Below are 16,295 nucleotides of genomic sequence, written 5' to 3'. Positions count from 1 at the left end.
GAAGTTCTGTCATTGTAAACCGGAAGTGACATCATCGGAAGTCGGCGTTATCAGAAAAAAAGGCGTAAAACAGGAAGTGCTGTCATTTTAAACCGGAAGTGACATCATCGGAAGTAGGCATGATTAGAAAAAAGAGTAAAGATCACTATTGTCTGTCCTTATGTACTCAAAAAAATTTTCCACCAACTTACATTACTTTCTTCATGGTCTGTCTTTCCTGCAAATGAGCAAACGGAATTCTACAGTAGAAGCTCAGATAAAGGCACCAGAGCTCCCGGGGATACCAGGGTGTATAATTCGCACATTGGGCATGACTACAGACTAAAGGGCACATTTTACCGCATGCAGCATTAATATTTGCACAGGTGCATTCTCACAGGTGCATGCAAATGCTGGCGCACACATGCCCGGGGGGGGGGGGCATTCATCCCAACCTCATGGACACCCACCTTCGCACCAGAGATAGGGGGCTTCTTCCTTCCCAGACCCCCCTCACCTCAAACAAAGCTTACTCAGGCTTCCAGGAACGAGACCCCCTCATTAGGTAAACGGCATTAATCAGGAATGCCAGCTCCTGTCTGGAGACCTCCCAGGAATCACTAAGGAACAGACGTGCCTCCCTTTCTGTTTAAATGGTGCCCACCCGGTGAGCTCATCAGGCAGTAAACAGTTTGCCAATAAATTCCTCTACTCCATCTCATTAGTAGACATGACTTTTACAGTGTCTCTGCCGATAAAAGAAGATTAAATTGCTGCCTTTTTCTCTTATATCTATATATATAAGCCTTGAAATCACTGAACATGAAAATGAGGAGCACAATACAAACTGCCAATTTAAATGGGGCAATTAAAGGCCACTGTCAACTTGTTTTACATTAGTCTTATGGCACAGGGTTACAATGCTGCTTCTAATATGAGGGACCTATGGGATAAGTGGCGGAGGCACAGGAGCCCTTACTGAAAAACCCGCTGGCTCTACAAAGCATAAAACAGCTTTACTTTCCCTTTAAAAGACATAACACAGCCTGTTATTGGCTTCCAAAAACGTCAAATGCTTTGTATGGCTTCACTCCAATGTCTGAGGCATTCTGCACTCTCAGTACAGCCATGGAAGAATTCCACAATTGTAAATGATTATTTGGTCTCTAGGGAGGCTCTCTCATTGGAGTCTATGGTTGACGTTGCATCTTAGATGAAATATTTCAGCTTGGCTAGGGATGGAGAAGGCTGAAAGGATTGGTTCCTGTGTCAATCTATGCTCAGTGAGGGGTTCCATGCCACTAGGGTGGGCAGAGTTGATGATCCAATTGGTGAACTTGCATGGGAGCAGGTCCAACATCAATAATCATAGGGTTGCTACTACTAAGTTATCAGGCATCTCCCACCATGGGGCTCCACTAATTAACCCACAAGTGACTTGGGAACCCTGGGAGGTGGGCCCTGCCAACACTAAAAAAGTGCCCCTTGTCAAGCCCCTGTTCTGCAGCATGCCACAGCTCTACCCATGATCCAACCAAACCATGCTCACTCCCCGACAAACCCAGCCCCTTGTGCCAACTGCAAATAACACCTTTCCATCTCTGGGCCCCTCTGCCCCTAACTGCTGTACCCCCCTGTACATGGCAACCCTGCCTGAAACTGGGTGATAACTGGACCTTACCTACTGTAGGTGGATGGGGATATTTTTTTTATTGTGGCCCCATTACAGTTAGTTGACAGGAACCACTGCCCAGGGGCCCCGGATGAGCACTGTGCTAATAAACCAAACCCTCTGGTAGAGTTGCCCACTTCAAGGTGGGCTGTTGCATTGAGGAGATGGAATTACAGGTTTGGGTTGGGCAAATCTGGTGTCCAGTTTCATTACTTTGGAGCCCCAGCAGGATCTACTGAACCAGTCAACCCAATCAGGAGGCAATTCTATCCCTAGGAGAAAAGCTCTGCTATGGACTATGTAGAATGGGGCCCCGTGATTTTTGCTGGTAGCCCTATCTACAGAGCTTTAAAAGGATCAAAGCACACACAAGCCGTTCCTTATCCTCTTGTGTATTTGCTGTAGTGTGAAATGACTGTATACAAAATAACTGTTACTGTCTAAACACCCTGCGCTCAATTGTGAGACACAAACAAAGGGGCGAGAGTGAGAAGGGAACACACACGCGCTTGTGCCATTTGGTATTAATATTTTGCATTCCGGAACCATTACGCCTCTCTCGCAAAGCTTATTCCTAACAACACCCAGCCTACACCCGTCACACACGCTGCACCATTTCATTATTCATATTGTCGGCATATGTGAGGTTTAACCCCTCTTGGAAAATAAAACACAAACATTACACCCTCGCAGTCACAGCAGATAAACAAGAAAAATATGGTTTGTTGTTTGCGGCCGTTGCTTAATAGAATGGAGTCTTTGTGCCAAAATCTCTGTCTCGACTGGAAGAAGAGGAAAGTCATACAGCAGGCTGGTAGTTTAGGTGGGGTTTCATGCAGAGCTTTCTTAATGATAGGCCCTGTTGAGCCATGTAAATGTTCTTAGGGTAACACCACATGTGGCTGAAAAATCACAGCATGTGCCTGCACCTAGGCCAACACAATGGTTCCGAGTGCAGGTAAGATAAGGGGTTGAGCGTAGGGGCTGATTCCTGGCCTGCTCTCATTAGCAACATTCTGGTCTAGAATCTTCTAATGCTCTCATTAGCTATAAGTTGGTTGAACCTTGTGAAGGTCCTTATGCTCTCACTGGCAACATTCTGGTCTAGTCCTGTGAATATTCTAAGTTGGCCTTGAGAATGCCCTAATGTTCTTATTGGCTATAAGTTGGTTGAGTCCTGTGACTGTCCTTGTGCTCTCACTGAAAACATTCTGGTCTAGTCCTGTGAATATTCTAAGTTGGCCTTGAGAATGTCCTAATGTTCTTATTGGCTATAAGTTGGTTGAGCCCTGTAACTGTCCTTATGCTCTCACTGAAAAAATTCTGGTCTAGTCCAGTGAATATTCTAAAAACCTCATTGGCTTTAAATTAAGATGGCAATACATACAGAGATCCACTCAGTTGGCGAGGTCCCCAAATGAGCGGATCTCTCCACAATATGCCCACCTTGAGGTGGTAGATATTGGGTTTATCCGATCGTGGGCCATAGGGCCTTAACAATTGGATCACAACAAAGAGAATACAGGAATACGACCAAGGACCACACCAATGAACTGTTGCGGTCCTCAATCCGGTTGGATTTTTTAAACCTGACTCTAGGTCAGATATTGAACGTGGAAGCCTGTCAGGTTGGTTAAGCCCTGTGAATATTCTTTTTGGCTGAGGGTTTGCTCTACTCATTTAAAAAAAAAAAAAAAAAAACAGGTGCAGTAAAATGGCCAATAAAAAAGATGGTGAATTTGCAAAGATAATAGCTTGGCTTGACATTAAAATAGAAGCTCCAGTGACTTTTCCGAGACATTCACTTGTTCTGGGGGGGGTTCATTGCACGCCGTAAGAAATGAATGCGGCACAATTGCTCGCTCCATTGTGTTCTTCTTGCGCTGCACATTTCAGAAATCCTCCACTAGACTTTACAATTAAGACTCGGCATCCCTTGGAACGTTCAGCTCCTAAAGCCCATTTCACACTCCCTTCTCCTCCAACAGGGTAACGGCTTAATGACAAATCCTTTCTTAATAGCACCAGGCGTATCAGCGGGGAGGCCATAATAGTTTAGGCGTTTAAGTGCTTTGGAGATGCACCCGTCCCAGACTGCATGTTACTGTGTGGGAGGTTGGCAAAGTGGAACGGCAGCTCCGTCTTGATGTGTCTGGGGAACGGCACGTGCAGGGGGGGGAAGAGGGGGAGCAGACAATTAGATTATTTCATCTGAATCCAATTTGCATTCTACCCAGGGCTGATCCACCTCACTCACTTTAGCAAGAACACGGCCAATTTCATGCCTAGAATGTTAGATGAGTTACATGTAGGTGCATTTCCATAGAGTAGGGCTGGACTTTAGCTATTGGCCCCTGCTGGGCCTTGTGTCAAGAACACGGCTTTGGTAAAGATTATACTTAAAGTGTGAGGTCAGCTCAGTCTTAAGCTGTCCAAGATCTTTGCCCGGAAATGGCCCATGGAATTCTGTTGGGCTAGAACCACATCATTGCTCCAACATGGTCATCACCCAACTTAATCAACCTTGCATAGATATCCAGCAAATTCTTCTACAAGATATCCATCAAGCGGGCCTTTCTGGAGGCTCCATACCAAGTGTCCAAGTTAGCAGCATTATCAGCGAGTATACTGTATGGCTAGATTGTGAGCCTCTCCTACCAGTCTAGTGAAGTCCAAATGGGCAGTAATTGGTAGTAGCGGCGACACAGAAGCCTTTTTTTCATAGGGTACCAATTTACTCTTCCAATCGGAGATGAAAGACCAGTTGGTCCTGTTTTGTAATTTAGACAAACATCTTGGATCTCATTTTTTAAACTTTTATACTCCGGTTCCATGGCAGCGTGGGTATTCCCCTTTCAAGACACCAACATGGAGATCCCTTTATGCTTGACTGACCAGAGCACAAACATGGCGTCTGCTGCTTGCTTCCTGGCTTCAGTGCACTGAGGTCTTTGGAGGGTGCCCTTTCTAATCTTGAGATCTAAAATTAAATATTTGGATTAGCTTTAGTGTTCCCTTTTTATAATGTATTCCTTTTTACACTAGGCAATAGATTCAGTAATAGGTGTCACCAGAGCAGTCTTTGGTAGCAGAGGTGGAAACCAGTCTGAGGACACCAGACTCTGCATTCCTTCAGCAACTCCCAGCCACCTAATGCCTTATGTTGGCCAACAACAGTAACATTTTTAGATTATCATTGCCCAATACAAGGGTCAAGGTCCATAGATCTGAATCTGTTATAAGTAGGGCCCAACCATCACTAAACAATGTCTTACATGACTCCAGCCATAGTAGAACTGATGAAGACCCCAGACAGCCGAATAGGGACCCACGTCCCCCGTCAGGGATTGGTAGATCATAGTTCTCTACTGTTGACCTCCCTCTGGCTGCACTTGGTAGGGGAGGAGTTGGAGGAAAGTGATTTTGAGTTTTTGGCCTTCAGAGAACAGAACCCTCCCTGCAGGAAGCCTCAAGGCCTGGCTATGAGCAGTGACCTTGCTGCCTGCTTGTAGCCAACACATATTTTTGTTGAGGCTGTAATGTGAAGTGACAGCTCCCTCCATCTGACTTTCATTTACAATAGGAGTATATTTATATCCCTGCTGGATAATGAAGATTTATGGCCTGCTTGTTGGGGCCGGCCTTGGTTTCTCATATTTCCTATGGGATGATTCTTTGGGGACGGCTCACGGCAAGGAACGGCAGATCTGATTTCTTCTCTAGTACAATGTTAACCGCTTCGTTACCTTGTCTAATGAGCCATTTGATTTGAAGGTTCTTCTGGGGGACAACACTGAGCCTCCCACCAAGTTTGGGAGTCATTTCTCTAAACAGGGAAAGTTCCTTGTAGAAGATGAAGATGGCTGTTAACCTGAGGACAGTTTCTGCTGAACTGTGTTTAGTACAGGGGAATATGTATGCTGCCATAGTTTTATGGTATCTCTCTGTACAGACTATGAGCAAACTTAGGGGGCTGTTCCTGCTGAATTGTGCTTAGTACAGGGAATACCTATGCTGCCATAGTTTTATGGTATCTCTTTGTACAGACTATGAGAAAACATAGGGGACTGTTCCTGCTGAATTATGCTTAGTACAGAGGAATACCTATGCTGCCATAGTTTTATGGGATCTCTCTGTACAGACTATGAGCTAACTTAGGGGGCTGTTCCTGCTGAATTGTGCTTAGTATAGGGGAATCCATGTCTTATGGTATCTCTCTGTACAGGCTCAACAAACATAGGGTGGCACAAAAGCAAATGAGTTCAGTTAATCCATTAAAACTAATTGCTGGTTGCCTGTGAAAATTTATATTGGTCGCTTTGAGATTTGCACAGATGATTTTAAATGATTCTGATACCTTAAACTCTATTCATGATTAGTGATGGGCCAACTTGTCCTGTTTCGGTTTGAATTTAATCGCCGTTGGCGAAATGTGCAAATTCGCCTCAAATTTGCAACAGGCGAATTTAATCGGCCATCTCTATTCATGATGTGGTTAATGTTTACAATCTGCTCAGAAGAAGCAACAGTTATCAGTTATGCCGCCAGCCAATGATCTCTCTCCGTTTGGCAGGGAGACGCTCTGCTGCACTGCCACACTGAATTACTATTTTGGAGAAAGAGCATGTTTATGGAGAGAGACAAGATTTTCAAGGCACAATTTGTCATGGCCGCAAAATGTGACCGGCGGCTATATTGCACAACCAGTTGGTGCCAAGACGGAGACGGAGAATCGCCGCAGGAGGCTGTCAGCCCCCTCCCATGTTTCCCATGCTTCATACCCAATGCTCCCAAGGCTACAGGCTTCACTTGGTGGAATCACAGACAGGCCAGGGAGTCTATGGACAATATGTGGAATGTGGCACCTATAGGAAGCTGGTTTTGGAGCTGTGATCCCTGGAAGCCAGGGTCTGAGGGTGCCACATGCTATCTAGGGTGGGGGTAAAATATATCAGAGTACATATGCGGTCACGGTCCGAATCCAGTCACCTGCTGGACGCCCAGGTATCTGAAAAACATGTAGAGATCTGTCTGACCCTCGGTTCCACTTGGGAAGAATCAATATGACTCTTTTATAATAACAATTCCCATTCCTTACAGAATATACATGAGGAGACAGGCATTCCTCTATCTCTGTTCTATTATAGGATGTCACCTCCAGAGCAAATGAGTCCAGAGCAGCTCAATGACATGGATGTAAGTGCCACACACTGTAAATTGGCTTTGGTGCCCGCGGATTCGTTTGTGACCTCATTCAGATGATGGGATATATCAGCGGGTGCAAGAAATGAGGAAGGGCCGATGTCAACAGAAGAAATTATATCATTTTTATATGAGACCTACTGAGCTGCAAGCAGAGTTGAAATGTGCAAAAGGCTCTGCAGCCTTCTAGGGCTAACCCAGTGATATTCAACTGTTGGATGGGGAAGTTCTTTATTCTATACGTTCAGGGGCCAGCACTGTGCCATCTGCTCACTAATCATGTAGGGGGTGCCAGGGCTGGAACTAGGGTTGGACAACTAAGGCGTGACCAAATGTTGGGGGAGAAAGAGAACTGTGAGGAACAAGTGGGAAAGGTTGAGAGTGGGGTGGGGAGCCTGGTTGTGACCGAGCAATTGACTGGAGGGGGGTGGTTGATGGGTTGCTGGCCAGGCATTAAATGCCACTTGCCCTGCCTCTAGGGTGCCCTCATAGTCTTCATGTGGGATATGTGGGAGACAGAAAGACATATGTTCATAGAAAAGTGTACTGTCTCTTTAAAGAAGAAACTTGGAGTTCCAGGCAGAAGCCGGATTGAAGTCAACAATCAGATTTGTCTACAAGTCTAAAATTCCCTTAAAATGGGTAAAACAATTTTAAAAAAGTGCAATAATTGTCTCTTTCTGCTTGGATGCGGAGAAAGCGCAGACACCCTGCTTCGCTAATACTTTCCCCAGATGTTTTTATCAAAAGAATCCATAATAGCCCCAAATCTCTCACAGCTGCACTTGGCTTGGGACAAGGAAAAGATAACGTGGAATTCTCGCTCTCTCTCCTTTTTTTTTGCCTTGAATCATTCGCAAATCTGTGGCTCTTGTTCTTGGGGAAGACAAGTCTTGTTTTTGGCAGAATCATTACTTTTCAGAGTGTAACTGTCTCAGCAAGGCAATGGGTTAGGGGGCTGGTTATTGAAATATGCAAAGAATCCCCCCCCCCACCACTGGACATTGAGCTGATTCACTGACAGCCATACCCCCCCCCCCTCCAAACCCATCTGTGTTGTGGAAAGTGATCATACTCAGAGTTGTATAGTGGCTCTACACATAAACACTGATTTGGGGCCCCTTTGTCCTACTGTTAATGTAGCGTCTCTTTCAGAAACACCCAATGGTCTCTATGGGGTCCAAAGTGAAGCAGTTGCCCTGGATCCTATGTATAGTGATCAAAAGATCAGGGTAGAAAATCTGGGGAGCAGCAGATATAGTTGGTTTAAGCCCCTAGGATCAACCTAGTTCAGCCCTCCCCCACCCATAGATCAATGTAATGTTACTGATACAGGAAAACAATGTTGTCTAAGCCATTCAGTTATAGTTCCAACAATATCTAGGGCAGCAAATTAGTGTTCATCCCCAAATCTCACCCTAATTGACCTCTAGTTGGATTTTCCAGTGTATCTATGAGAGCAATGTGGATACATCTCACCTTGACTGACCTCTAGTTGGCTTTTTCTGTGTATCTAGGGGACCACTTTGGCCAAATTTCACCCTAATTGACCACTAATTTGGTTTTCCACCATATCTAAGAGAGCAATTTGGCCAAATCACACCCTAACTGACTTCTAGTTTGGTTTTCCAGTGTATCTAGGGGACCACTTTGGCCAAATCTCACCCTAATTGACCTCTAGTTGGGTTTTCCAGTGTATCTAGGAGAGCAATGTGGATACATCTCATCCTAACTGACCTCTAGTTGGGGTTTCCAGTGTATCTAGAAGAGAAATGTAGATACATCTCACCCTGACTGACCTCTAGTTGGAGTATCCAGTGTATCTAGTGGCCACATTGGCCAAATTGAACCATAATTGACCTCTAGTTGGGTTTTCCAATGTATCTATGAGAGCAATGTGAATACATCTCACCCTAACTGACCTCTTGTTGGGTTTTCAAGTGTATCTAGGGGACCTCTTTGGCCTAATCTCACCCTAGCTGGCCTTCAAACTGAGTCTTCCCAACCAACATAAGGGTTGACTGATGGTTTGCCCCTGCCCTCTTGGAGTTTTGCCCCTACTCCAGGTGTTTTGTTTGTGATTTTTGTTCCCCCGGAGCTTGCTCAGAGCTGGGGGCACTGCACCTCATTATAAGTGAGCATTAGAGCATTCCCCTTCTCTAATAAGACACACTACAGGAGCCATTAATCCTGATCCCCAGACAGAGAAGGAATCTGGAGATCCCTGAGGAGGGTTTAATAGCACTGACAGCAAACACAAAGCATGGAGGGGGGGGGGCACATAAGCGCACAGAGCAGTAATCTGATATTATTGTAGAAAGCACATTCCAACTATACAGGAGTCACGGCAGGTGAAAGAGATGCTGCAGCTGTCGGGTAGTTTCTGAGGCGTGTTCTGCCCTTACCCACCCCTAATGGGTTATAGAGTCAGTGCCGGCTGCAGGGGATGACTGCTAAAAAACCATCATAGAATGGGTGCCTTCTGTGATGGTTGACTACAGGGATGGGTGCCTTCTGTGATGGGTATTTGCTGGGATGGGAGTCTGCTGAGATGGGTGATTACTAAGATGGGTGTCTGCTGCAATTGGTGACTACTAGGATGGATAACTACTGGGATGGATAACTGCTGTGATGGGTGCCTGATTTGATGGGTGACTACTTGGATGGGTAATTTCAGGAATGGGTGTGTGCTGCAATGAGTGACTACTGGGATGGGTGCCTGCTGTGATGGGTGCCTATTGTGATAGGTCACTGTAGGGATTGGTAATTGCTGTGATGGGTGACTACTGGGACCAGTGATTGCTGGAATGGGTGCCTGCTGTGATGGGTGACTGATGGAATGGGTGCCTGCTGCAATGGGTGACAACTGGGATGGGTAATTGCTGTGACGGGTGCCTGTTGTGATGGGTGACTACAGTGACGGGTAACTGCTGGAATGGGTGACTACTGGGGCCGGTAGTTGCTGGAATGGGTGCCTGGTTTGATGTAATGTAATTGCTTGCAGTGGGGTTACTAGACTGTGTAACTTTTATGACATTCCCCCTTGAATGTTTATAGGACTGGGTATTAGTAACCCTGTAACGTGTTTATATCCAGATACAGTGTTAGCTCTGGTTTCCTTCCTATAAGACACACAAAGGGAAACAGAGGCAATTAATCTGTCAGTGTCCCACCCCGGCCCTTGCATTGCATGTGCAGTCATGCAGATTAGGAAGGGATTTTCTGGAGCCACCAAGGCCATCAGCCCACACCACAGGTCCCTGCAGCTGAGACTCCATAAGGGTCACCAATGGGCAGCGTGACCCTGCTGAGCAACCCACGATCCAAGGGCAAAGGAAGAATTCTGTAAACATTATCTCTATTTGGGTCCCCATGCTGCCCTAGGACCCCTGACCACCCCCTGAAGGGCTCAGCATGAAGACCAGTTAGGAGGAGAATTAGGGAGAATGAGCATTAAAGGAGAAGGAAAACTACTGAAGCAATTTATTGCCAATAGAATAACCACAATAGTGCAAGCTATAACACTATATGTATTCTGCAGAATGCTTTACCATACCTGAGTAAACAGCTCTAGAAGCTCTCTGTTTGTTTAGGATAGCAGCTGCCATATTAGTTTGGTGTACAACAATATGATAGAGTGCTTCCACCCCTGATCATGTACCCTTTGCGGTACCAGGTGCTATACCAGAAGACCCACTCCTGCCTTGCGGGTCATGTAGATACATAGAAGAAATTCCAGTAGCACACTGAATGCTGAAAAAAGTGTTATATTTATTCACCCAAATACATACAGACAAGGGCAACGTTTCGGACCACTCGGGCCCTTTGTCAAGGCTTGACAAAGGGCCCGAGTGGTCCGAAACGTTGCCCTTGTCTGTATGTATTTGGGTGAATAAATATAACACTTTTTTCAGCATTCAGTGTGCTACTGGAATTTCTTCTATATTAGTTTGGTGTGACATCACTTCCTGCCTGAGTCTCTCCCTGCTCACTCATAGTTCTGGGCTCAGATTACAGCAGGGAGGGGGGGGGGGGAAAGGAGGGTGAGAGGGAGAGAGGAGCAAACTGAGCATGCTCAAGCCCTGGCCCTGAAGGGTTATGCTGAAAACAGGAATTCTGATACAGAAGTCCACGTGTACACAATAGAAGGAAAGAAATGCTGTGTTTCTTGTGACAGAGGACTCAGAGGGTTTACTGGTGAATTTATACAGACCTTACTTCATTCTAGCCTTTTCTTCTCCTTTAAGGTGCTCACCGATACTTCTGTGTGGTCGGTACTGAGAGGACCCAATCAGACACCATTCTATTAGATTGCTAGTGCCTGGGCAATTGGTGCTGATGGCAGAAGAAAATAAGCTTTTGAGAGCTCATTACTTCTCATCACTGGCATTTATAAAGAATTGCAATAAAGTGATGGTAGGTACAGCGGCACCACTTAACCCAGACACAATGGCACATTAATATCCCCCAGCATGAAACATACAAGAATTGAAATATATGAGGAGAACGCAGCAGCCACCACAGACTGGGCCCCGAAGCTGAGGATACGACAGATGGAGACGAGATCTGCCGTTTGAGCAGTTCGGTGGCTGCCAGGCTGGAAGCTGTCGTCCCAAGTGGTTAGTTTTTACTTTGTTGTTTCATTGCTGTTTGATGTCCAACACTCTGACAAAGGTTGGGGTATGAAGCGTTGCCAATAGGGCTGACACATGTGCAGTGCCACACCCGAAATGTGGGCCAGAGATTTCACCGCAAATGTGGTTTCTACAACTTTGTGCGAGTTGAGGGCGGGGGGAGAACACAGAGACTCTCCAAGTCAGCAGTTCTCAAATCTCTTATACCCACGCCTCACATACTTATCAGAGCCAAAGCACAGGAGTCAGCCATAGGAATGCTCTGGCACTTTATATACAGGCAGTTTGTTATGCATTAGTGTACACTACTGTCTCCATCTCTCCTTCTCTCACCACTCTAATCCTACTGTTTCCATCTTGCCCTACACTCTCCTTCTTGTCCTACTGCCTCTATCTTACACTACTGTCTCCATCTTACCATACAATCTCCATCTGATCCTACTGCCTCCATCTTATTCTACTGTCACTGTCTTGCCTTATTGTCACTATCTTGTTCTACATTCTCCATCTTGCCCTACTGTCTCCATTTGTCCTACTGTCTTCATCTTTCCATATAGTATCCATCTGGCCTTACTCTATCCATTTTCCCTACTGTCTCCATCTCTACCATATCATATTATGACCACTCTTGTCCTACAGTCTCCATCTTGCCCTACTGTCTCTATCTGGTCCTACTTTCTCAATTTAACCTACTGTCTCCATCTTGTCCAACTGTCTCCATCTTGTCACCCTTGTGCCTTACTATCTCCATTTGTCATAGAATTTCTGTCTTGCCATATTGTGTCCATCTTGTCCAACTGTCTCCATCTTGTCACCCTTGTGACTTACTATCTCCATTTGTCATAGAGTTTCTGTCTTGCCATATTGTGTCCATCTTGTCCGACTGTCTCCATCTGGCGCTAATGTCTCCATCTTGCCCTACAGTTTCCATCTTGTCTTACTGACACCCAATTGTCCTGTCTCATTCCTGCCCCAGAGTCTCCATCTTGCCCTATTGTTTCCATCTTTCCACATAGCCCTACTGTTTCCATTTGTCCTACTGTCTCCATCTTTCCATATAGTATCCATCTGGCCTTACTGTATCCATTTTCCCTACAGTCTCCATCTTGCCCTACTGTCTCTATTTGGCCCTACTTTCTCAATTTAACCTACTGTCTCCATTTTGCCCTACAGTTTCCATCTTGTCTTACAAGTGTCCTGTCTCGTTCCTGCCCTAGAGTCTCTATCTTGCCCTATTGTCTCCATCTTGCTCTACTGTCACAAGGCAGTGAGTGGAATGCCAGAGGGGAGGGTCTGATTAGAAAGATAATTAATAAAGGACACTAATAACAATTAGCCATGTTTTGACCTTGGCAAACAGATGGCTAATGAAATTTCTGGTTAGAGAGAGAGATAGCGATAGAGAGAGAGAGAGAGAGAGAGAGAGAGAGAGAGAGAGAGAGAGAGACTGAATGGATAATTAAATAACCACAGAGCAAATCATCCATTATATCAGAGTTCCTTATAAAGACATATGGGAACATCTGCAATTTTAGTTAAGTTCCCAAATGAGTGGTACCCCATATGGTCATCTGGTCAAGAATGGCCAATGCTGCTAACTTTCCCTTTAATCAAATGACGATCCATCACTGTTAAAAACAACCCTGAATGTTCCATTTCCTCTTCAGCAGTCGCAGGGCAGTCCGGTGATGGGACACATGGTGCTGAGTAAGCGTTAGTATGTTTGTGACGGGCGAAATTGTGCCCACGCTGCAATTTGAAATGGAAACTTGCCAAAAACGCAAAAAATTTCAAAAATTATAGAGACATGGGTACTATGTACAATTCAGCAGGAATAGCCCCATAAGTTTGCTCAGTCTGTACAGAGAGATCCCATAAAACTATGGCAGCATAGGTATTCCCCTATACTGAGCACAATTCAGCAGGAACAGCCCCCTAAGTTTGCTCATAGTCTGTACAGAGAGATCCCATAAAACTATGGCAGCATAGGTATTCCCCTATACTAAGCACAATTCAGCAGGAACAGCCCCTAAGTTTGCTCATAGTTTGTACAGAGAGATACAATAAAACTATGGCATCATAGGTATTCCCCTGTACTAAGCACAATTCAGCAGGAACAACCCCCTAAGTTTGCTCATAGCCTGTACAGAGAGATTCCATAAAACTATGGCAGTATAGGTATTCCCTGTACTAAGCACAATTCAGCAGGAACAGCCCCCTAAGTTTGCTCATAGACTATACAGAGAGATCCCATAAAACTATGGCAGCATAGGTATTCCCCTTTACTAAGCACAGTCCAGCAGGAACAGCCCCTAAGTTTGCTCATAAAATACAGTTCTGCAAACACCACTTAGAAATAAGAATCACGGAATTTACCCTCACTGTCCTGTGTATGAGACGTCGCAGGGACAGAAGCAGTTAATGGGGAAAGAGGCCAAAAGCAGAAATTATCACTTGTAAGGATAATGAGCTCCCCCCCCCCCCCCGATCTCTTCCCCCAGAGCAAGCGCCATAATTATTGCTTTGCACTCTTTCTTTAATCACCCCAGGGGGGCAGCTGCAGCCTCTTTGAGGGACAGAAGGTGTCTGTTATTAATTAAACATATCAGGCAATTAGCTGGGACACTTCATGCCAAATTAGCCCAGTAGTGTAAGGTCATCCAGCATCTCTGGTCGGGGCTCCCTATTGTCCTTCCACTCTCGAGCACACAGCCCTATTATTATGTAAATTCAGCTCCAAAAAAAAAGGGGACGCACAGCCGTACCCCAATTCTGCCTTCTCCTTCCTACCAACAACATTTGGCTCCAGTGCCAGGGAGGAAACAAGGGTTTGGGAGATAAAGAAGCAGCAGCCTTGACATGGTACTAATTTGGGGCCCTCCTCCAAACACATACAGGCAGGATAATGGGATCCTGACTACAGTGCGTAATAGGCGCATTAGAATGTAAGCTCACTGGGGCAGAGGCTGATGCGGAATATGCAGGCACTGCTCCAGCAGACATGAATTTATTTGCAACCCATTTCACAAAAACCTAATTTCCCTGTAAGATCTGAAAGCTCCCGGCGCAGGGTTGGGGGGAGAGCAGAATGGAAATATACACGGAGGAGCCACTTATAAATGGGAAGGAGAATATTGAGCAGGAATAAGATTAATTGAATGTCGGACAAACTGCACCCCGGGGAGCGTTCAACACTGGTGTTCAGTTACTAAGTTTAACTCCATGGCTCAGTATCTCCCAGTATATCCTACATCTGGGGAGCCAAGCAAGGGTTTAACCCTTTCAATGCCAACTGCAGATAGCAAGACTGGCAACAGATGTTCTTCTGATCGGGGAACCCAAACATTTAGAATTCATGGAGCTGACACACAAGTAGATTTTACAAGCTATGGCACTAAAAGGGTTAAGCAGAATATTCAGCCAATATAAATAATTATATATATGAATATAGAGCTCTGAGCACATATCAAAAGAACAAGGGGTTCCGACTGCAGAATGCCACCTGTGGGTATTGGAGCGACGGTGCAGCAGCTGAACACACAGACAGTAAGTAATTTACAGCCATAATGATGTGCCCAGAAGCTGCCATTTAGTACGGATTATAACTCAAGGTTATGGCTGCACTGGCACCGAGCGCTATATTTCTTCAAGAAATATATTGGTTATCCGGGGCCACTAAATGTTCTGTGGTTCGGATCAGCCTGATCTATTTCTCCTGGATAAAGGACAAGATGTGCCCAGTGCAAAACAGGCTTTAGCTTTACGCCCTTCAAATCTGATGCAGGATTAAAGGGGATACAAACCTCATATATTTCCATCTCATCTTGCTCTTAAATAAGTGTATGTATCTGTTCTATTTACCCCACTGATTCTTAGGGTAGGACTACACAGACGTTTTCTGCGCGATCCGACGCTATGCGACAAAACACATGCGACAAATCACATGTGACGGAAATAAGGTAAAAGAGAAATGACGGATGAAGTCGCAGCGTTGATCTGACGCGACACTACTGTCGGATGCAGACACTGCACGCTGCGTCTGCATCTGACAGTCGTGTCGCGTCGGATCAACGCTGCGACTTCATCCGACATTTCTATCTCTTACCTTATTTCCGTCGCATGCGATTTGTCACATTCGTTTTGTCGCAGCCGAAAACATTCATGTAGTCCTACCCTAAGGGTCATTATTACACCATTTAGACAATAGGGTAGAAGAGGCAGAATTCTCATTGGAGGATCCCACAGTACAAAAAAAGGATTATTATGGTTCTAAAAGTACCAACATATTCCCAAGCGCTGTACAATAGAAGGGTGTATACATGATATGCCATAAGCAATGCTGACCAATACAGGAGGAGAATAGAGACCTGTTCATCAGAGCTTACAATCTAAAAGTATATCTGGTGCTGCTTTCTATATATACTTAGTGTGCTTACCTCTTGCGAGCTGGATTCCCTGCGGTCTTTCCTCGTGCAAAAGTAAAGAAAAGTCAGATTCATAGAAAAAAGTATCCAGTGACTTCATTATCAGTCAGGGTCAGCTGTCCTGGCATTGTCTGCAATAATGTCGCCAGATACCGGCGGCTGTAGATGTTTATCAGGAGCAAAGCACACAAGCACAGTATAGAGCCAGGGCACATGGAACAGTTTAGCTCCCTTCTCCAGCTCCATTGATCTGTAAGCAGTATCTGTCTGGCTGTTTACAGTCTAAGCACTACTAGTTCTGACTCCTGAAACAATGTAGCAGAGGCTGAATAACAGACCTGACTTCTGCTACATTGCTTCAAGAGTCAGAACCGGGACAAACAT

The 16,295-nt window shown here is 45.3% G+C and overlaps 1 protein-coding gene across 2 annotated transcripts in view; it reads right to left on the bottom strand.

The window, feature by feature from the left end:
* tspan18.S (tetraspanin 18 S homeolog) overlaps positions 1-16,295 on the bottom strand; it is a 53,060-nt gene that overhangs the window by 18,760 nt on the left and 18,005 nt on the right. The window contains exon 1 of one of the 2 annotated variants that reach the window (XM_041591244.1): positions 15,924-16,158. The gene's annotated coding sequence lies outside the window, so the exon portion shown is untranslated. 2 annotated transcript variants of the gene reach the window in all.

This window comes from Xenopus laevis, chromosome 4S, assembly GCF_017654675.1.
Source record: "Xenopus laevis strain J_2021 chromosome 4S, Xenopus_laevis_v10.1, whole genome shotgun sequence".
Taxonomy (NCBI): Eukaryota; Metazoa; Chordata; class Amphibia; order Anura; family Pipidae; genus Xenopus; species Xenopus laevis.
Note: the sequence above shows the minus strand (reverse complement) of the source record. Positions and strands in the feature narration are given on the sequence as shown.